General features: G+C 42.3%; 1 protein-coding gene across 3 annotated transcripts in view; it reads left to right on the top strand.

The window, feature by feature from the left end:
• Csgalnact1 (chondroitin sulfate N-acetylgalactosaminyltransferase 1) overlaps nucleotides 1–7,553 on the top strand; it is a 334,708-nt gene that overhangs the window by 86,955 nt on the left and 240,200 nt on the right. The window lies entirely within an intron of this gene.

Below are 7,553 nucleotides of genomic sequence, written 5' to 3'. Positions count from 1 at the left end.
ATGACCCGGGTCTGATCCCCACCAAGCTTGATGACTCAGGTCTGATCCCTACCAAGCTTGATGACCCGGGTCTGATCCCCACCAAGCTTGATGACTTGAGTCTGATCCCCAGAGCCCATATTGTGGAAGAAGATAACCAATTCCCATAAGTTTTCCTCTGACCTCCACATGAGTTCTTTGGTACACACAAATAAATAAATGAAATTACGAATTAATGGAAACATGTTTAACTCTGCCATGTTTGTTTTTCTTTTAATAAAAACGGGAAACCATACTTGTCAAAACTACCTTTTCTCGTGACAATTAACATGCTTTATTTAGTTGCTTTTGTCTCTCTTACAGTGCTTGCAGCTTCCATTTCTAATATTTGAAAATTTTAAATTCTAGAGCTCAATTTTACTACTTTTATTTTCAGAGACAATGGCTCTGCTCTGCACTTTAATTACATTCATTTTAAATATTTAGTTGGAGAAAAATCTCATGGCCACTCATAGAGTTTAATACGTTTTTCACATGTTTTGTCGAATGCTTGAATTTACGCCCATGCTTAATGCTTCTGTAATGAAAATCTATGGATGGAATAATCTTCCATTCCATGCTCTGTTCTGTGAGTTATCATGATTTATGGCCCGTGATTTCCACATTCTGTCTGATGAAGCAGTAAATGATCTTTTCAGCTTTTTGAAAGTACTCCTCATTCAAGGGGCAGACATCGGGTTTTAGGTTTCAAATACCTTTTCCTTCCTGCATTTAGTGGTTATGCTCCATGAAGGGCCTTGACCCCTTGCAATATCCATCATACATGGCTCAAGGAAAGCATAACTGATGCTAGTCTTCCATTGTCATTTATTACTACTCTCTCATCATGTCAATCGAAAGTTCAGTCACCACATTCATAAGATTCCAGGGTAGATTAGAAATCAACACACGTTGGAAAGAACATTTTTAACATAGTGGTTAACGTATCTGTAGAGAATCGGGAGAAGTAGAAGAAATTTTAATTTTTTTCCACGGGAACTGCAATGTGTTATTTAACTTTTCTGAGGTACTATTCCCTTACTGTGAGGTAAGAGCTACGTGTGGGTCACTTATACCACTAGCATTTGGTGGCTGCAGACATCTAGTGAGGAGGGCTTGGAGCGGATAAGCGTCCTAAGGTATCTACATTCCCTGCCTCCAGCTTGGAGATATGATTTCATAAGCCTCAGGGGGCAGCAAGCCCTTCCTGGTGTCCACGGGAACAAAGGGGAGAATTTTAAAGGCTATAGAGTTATACTTGGTAAACAACTTGAAATAGCTCTGAAAGAAGTTAAAATAACCTAAATGTGGACTGCCACACAAGCGTTCTCTCTCTCTCTCTCTCTCTCTCTCTCTCTCTCTCTCTCTCTCTCTCTCACACACACACACACACACACACACACACACACACAATCTAAAATGTAATCTTCAACTTCAAAGATGAAAAATGGAGAAATAAGAAGACTTGGAAATATCTAAGATGTAATAATATGACTATGGGTGTTGTTGACCTTGTCATGGGGAGGGGCTACGATCTAGAGAAGTTGAAGTCTTAGGTTTGATTGGACAGTAGGCATGCTCTTTCTACCTGAAAATTATTCATGATCCCCCCCATTTAACAAACCCACTGTGTTATTTGACACATTGAATCAGAGCACATTGAAACGAATTGAATCTATGTCCGCTGTGGGGAGAAGGGCTGTGTTTTCTTAGGTTGCCAGTTCAGCATTTAGATGTACTATACTATTGTTCTATCCCTAGGCTATAGTTCAGTTGTGAAGTCTGGAAGAAGTCAGACTCAGCAGGGAGATTTCAGGATTGCCATGAGAAAAGAACAAATATCCACTCGGAGTCTGAACGTGTTTGAGACTTTGAGACTAAGTCTTTCCTTGTTCTTTTCCTTTGAGTTTTTCTTCTATATGTTTGTTGTCTTAGTAAGCAAACTGTTTATAAATACACATCTTATAAGTAGTTAAAAACTATTTTAAAAGCATGAAAGAACTATTTTGTCTTGAAATGCTCAATTCAGCAGTGAGTAGTCTACAAATAAATTTGCTTTTTCTTTCCACAAATACCAAAATTTATCTACCAAGGTGATTTGAAGCTGAGCAAAAAACATGATTTCTTTATCTAGCGATCTTATAAAACAAGTACTATCTTCATTCTGCTCTCAGATTTACAGCTTTGAAAGCCATTTTCAACCTAAAGTGCCAGAGTGAGTTACTTTTGAGGTGAGCAGTCCAGTGTCAAGAACTACTGGGACAAAATAGCTTCATTTCTGAGCAGCCAGCCCGAGCCATTGTGCAGGCGGCTGGCTGGGGACTTCCTTAGCCAGACAGGAATAGTCCCTGAGATGATAATGGGAAAAGTCTTCACAGTGAGCAGTATAATTTCTTGTCCTGTACATGGAGTAGCACTTTCCTATCATTTTAACGTTGCCAGTATCTTCTTGAATTTGAGTCTGAAAGTTATGTTAGGACCATCATCAGGTTCAGGAAGAAAGAAGTGGTACATGATAGGAAGAAGAGGAGGGTGAGGAGTAGGAGGATAAGAAGGATGTGGAAGGAGGGAGAGGTGAAGGAGAAGGAAAGGAAGGAGGAGGAAGGGAAGGAAGAGAATTAGGGGGAAGGAGGGACTTGAGGAAAAGGAGGAAGAGGAAAAGAAGGCAGAAGGAAGGAAAAGGACTGTGAAGAGGAAGAGGAGTAAAGGAATAGGGGGAGGAGGAAGTGGAGGAGGAGAAGATGGAGGAGAGAGAAGAGGAGAGGGAGGAGGAAGGACCTCTGTGTCTTGTGTTTAATCAGTTCTCATACCTTAAATTTCTTCCTGAAGACTGAAATCTCTCACACAATAAAAATACAGCATCCCCCATGTAGTTCTGAGTAACAGGAGGTTCCCTACTTTCCTGTCCAACCGGAAACCAGGCTGCTGGAAGCTTAGGGAAGTGTGGCCATCCCAGAATGCAGCGTTTGCACTCTGCAGGGCTGTCTCTTCTCAGCCTGCAGAGACAGGTGCTGAGCTATTTGGAAGGGAGCCCAATATAGGAACTCCTCATTTGAGGGAGAAAAGAAAATTAGAGTGTTTGGTCATCAACTGTTGTGAAGTTTAAGGTTTGCTCTCAATGTATTTACTTGTGGTGAGCAATTTTCAGTGATTTTTGTTTTCAGATTTTTAAAGATGGGAGAATTAAAAAAAACCACCCAAAGGAAATAGTTTCTTTTTTTTTTTTTTATAACATCTTCTCCTATCCTTAAACTACAGCAGAAAATAAGCTTTTTCATTACTAGTTTTTAAAATTAGCATACAAAGTAATGGGTTTCATTACAACATTTGCATATTTGTTCCTTTACATTACCCTCTCCTCCCTTCCCTGTTTTCCAACCCCTCTCCTGCTGGTTCTCTCCTCCAGTAATCCCTCTGCTTTCATGTCACATGTATTCTATTACTCGCCCACTTGAGGAGCCCCTCCCCCATCTTTCATGTCTCAGCACCCTCAGATATACATATTTATAGAGCACAAGCTGGAGGCTCCCAACAGAGGAAGCTTGGGAAACTGTTCTCTGCAGTCTGGCTTAGTTAACAAAATGGTTTCCAGCTCTATTCATTTCTCTGTAAATGTCATGATGTCATGAACAAAATTCCACTATGCATATGTACCCATATTGTTTTTAAACATTTGTGTTTTGATAGACATTTTGGTGGGTTCCATTTCTTACCTATATATACCAAAAAGTCCTTTGGGTATATATATTCAACAATGGTAATCTGGTGCATTTGATCATTTCAGTTTTAGCTTTTTAAAGAAAACTCTATACTAATTTCCACACTTGGGTGCACCAGCTTATACTCCGACTAGCAATGGGTAAAGGTTTTTCCTTTCTCAGAAGCTTTGCCTGCATTGGTTGGCATTTACTAGGAGATAAACATAAGCTACAGTAAGCACAGGCCTGATCTTAAGTCATGGGAAATAGGAAAAATGATAATATCTGTCTTCAGAACTGCCATTCTCTTCTTAAGATGCTGGTGTGGCTGTGTGGAGGGAGCAACCACGAGTCCTAAGGACCTTAACAGAAGCACACAGCACATCCCTTTGTTCTGTGCTTCCCTTTCCAGTCATCAGTAAACTGGAATGCTTTTCCTTTTACCACAATAGACCTGCCCAACACTGTAGACATTCTGCCTCTGTGATTACCAAAGTTTTGGGAGTGGTCATGGTTCTAGGGGGGTTGGGAGAGAATGACATTAACTGGGTGAGGGTTGGCGTGGCGGCTCCCTAGCTCTACACTGATGGCCTCAGCCCATTTGCTTACAGTGGGTGGTAACGGAGCCAAAGGAGAGCACTGTGAGAGTTCTCCATGGTCACTGATGAGTAGAAACCAAACAAAGGTCTCCAGAGATGTTCACTACACAGACTCCAGTGGACACCTGCAAAAACACCTGTTTTTCTTTTTGACTCAAGGCTTTCTATCAGGAAGGAGAAATAAGAGCTTGCTTTCTCACTAAAGGCAATATTGTCCAGAGCAATCCTAGCTGTTAACTGTGTAGAATGATGTAAAGCTTTTGTTTTGTTTTTGTTATATTTATTTATTTATCTTACTTATTTACTTTACATCTCACTCACTGGCCCCTCCTGGCCACCGCCTCCCACCACGCTTTCTCCCATCTCCCCTCCTCCTCTGAGCAGTTGGGGGACTCCTGGGTATTCCACCATGTTGGCACTTCAAGTCTCTGTGAGACTAGGCGCTTACCTCTCCCACTGAGGCCAGACAAGGCAGCCCAGCTAGAAGAACATATTCCACGGACAGGCAACAACTTTTGGGGATAGCTCCTGCTCCAGTTGTTTGGGATCCACGTGAAGACTAAGCTGCACATCTGTTACATGTGTGTGAGGATGCCTCTTTGGTTTGTGGTTCAGTCTCTGAGAACCCCAAGGGTCCAGGTTAATTGACTCCATTGGTCTTCCTGTGGAGTTCCGATCCCTTTCAGGGACCCACAATCCTTCCTCCTATTCTTCTATAAGAGTCCCCAAGCTCCATCCACTGTTGGGCTGTGAATGTCTGTATCTGTCTGAGTCAGTTGCTGGGTGGAGCCTCTCTGAGGACAACATGTTCCTGTCTGTAAGCATAACACAGTATCATTAATAGTGCTAGGGTTTGGTACTTGTTCGTGGGATGGGTCTCAAGTTGGGCCAGTTATTGGTTGGCCATTCCCTCAGTCTCTGCTCTCTCCCCTGTGCCTGCATTTCTTATAAATTTTGGGTTGAAAGTTTTGTGGGTGGGTAGGTGTCTCTATTGCTCTACTGGGGTTCCTGTTTGGCTATAGGAGGTGGCCTCTTCAGGTTCCATATCCCCAATGTAGTGAGTCACAGCTAAGGTCACCCCTATTGATTTTGGGCTCTGTCTTGTCCTGGAGATGCCCCCCCCCCACCTCCTCACCCCTGTCAGTTGCAGATTTCCATTCATTTTCATGGCATGTGGCCATCTCTCCTGTCTCTCCCTACATCTGACATAAGCTTTCAACATCAGTGTCATACCTGATGTGCCAGCTTTGACTTCCAAATCAGCAAGAATACCAACGTAGTAAGGTGATGCTGCAATTGTTTGGGTTGATGGATCTCAGGGAAGAGCTGGGCCTGGGAGAATGGAGATAAGGTCAGTGGTACATAACAGTAGAAGCAGGGTTGATCTATGAAGGCAACCTCAAAACACCTAGCCTTTAATCTCAGATGGAAAGATAGGAAGGGAAGTGAGGATTTGTTTACTAGACCTTGAAATGTTATGATGATGTACAGATCTTTAAGTGACTCATGAAGAGACACACCCCACAGAGGCCCAGAGCTGACTGAATTGAATATTGAGGAGAAGCCAAGTCATAGCCATGAGTCCATGACTTTTGGTAGAGGATACACCTCTCTTTTTGTTTCATGGAAAATGATGGTCAGCTAGAGTTTCTCTTGCTAACAGAATATTCCATAAAGGGCTATTTGTGAAGTCCTAACTGAAGCATGAGCCTTAGTCCTGGCCCTCCCACAAATGCTACCAGACTGCTGCATTCCTTAGCTGCTAGGTAGTTTTTCACGTTGAAATTTTNCTTTATAAACTTTTTTTTTTTTTTTTGGGTGCTTCATGACCAGCACTCAGGAGACTTTTGCAGCATTTTATTGAGGATCTGAACTGACTGACAGATATCAGGAGGGACTTTCCACCCTGTAATGCATGTTCATATTCTTTGAATAGAGCCTCTACCTGCTCTCCGGGCACCACATAGCCAATGGAATGAGACTCAATGATCTACAGCTCTTGATTAGTAGAGTGAACTGTGCATGCTCCCTGGGGGCCGAAGACATTGTACCACCGTGTTGTGGGGCAGTACATCTCTGTAAGACCCTGCTATTATCTTACATGTAGAAAGGAGAATATTCTGATGGGAAAATAACAAACTAATGTCTCTGGGCTCCTAATCCTCATTTCTGGTGCCACTGAGTATAATGGGAGGATTTACATAGAGCCCATTATGAGCAAGAGGAGGGCCTTCCTTCAATAACTATTATATCCTGTATGCTGGCATATCAATTAATTCAGAATATCAGACATCTTAGGTACAGTGAGACCAGGAGATTCTTCTGGGGGATTGAGTTACCCCTCTCCAAGCAGTTGGCAACTGGGAAGCATTTGCCTTTCCCACAATTTTGGAAGATTATAATCTTTAGGAGGATGTAGCATCATGGTGTTATAGAAAGATTATGCAGTTAAATCCTCCTTCTGCCTCTCATCAACCATAATGGAAGGTTATAATTATCCCCAATTTGCAGATGAAGAAATTGTGGCTCAGAGGATTGAGTAATTTGCCTGCAGGTTGGACAATTAATAGCTAGGCCTGTAGCTTGAGGTTATCTAGTGCCCAGACATGACTCTAAGATCTTCTGAACCTTCTCATCTTTGTACCCTGTTTCTCTTAGGCCCCACAACAGAATGTGTGAGATAACACAATTGGTCCTTTAAAGATGTATGCATGGAATTATGGGTAGGAAGATGAACTTTAGAGATCAGATTGACCAGTTCCTAAGTCATCACCTGGCTTCACACCAGCTGTAAGACTGGGTAAATCACATAATGCCTTTGTGACTCAATTCCTCCACTTATGGTAGAGGGACAGTCCCTAACCTAGACTTAACTGTCAAAAAAGTCAATGAAGTTGAACACAGAATGAGTCAAGTATTTGATTGACATTCAGTAAATGTGAGCTATTACTTTTTCCATAGTTTGTTTCATTTCAAGCCAGAGAGTGACTTTTGTAGGTACTTTCTGGGTGGCAAGAAGCACAGCTCTGTCCCTTCTAGGACAGGCAATGCTGGAGGGTCATGTGCTACTGGTGTCGTGTCCAGGAAGACAGTTTTCTAAGCAGCATATGAAGCAGGTGCCCTCAAGCTGCCTACAACAGGAGAAGCTGAAGGTCCTGCCTGCCAACCTTCAGTCAACCACTAAGACGTAATTTAGCTTGGTGTGTGTGTGTGTGTGTGTGTGTGTGTGTGTGTGTGT

This window comes from Mus pahari, chromosome 19 (assembly GCF_900095145.1).
Source record: "Mus pahari chromosome 19, PAHARI_EIJ_v1.1, whole genome shotgun sequence".
NCBI lineage: Eukaryota > Metazoa > Chordata > Mammalia > Rodentia > Muridae > Mus > Mus pahari.
This window is presented reverse-complemented; position numbering and strand designations above follow the sequence as displayed.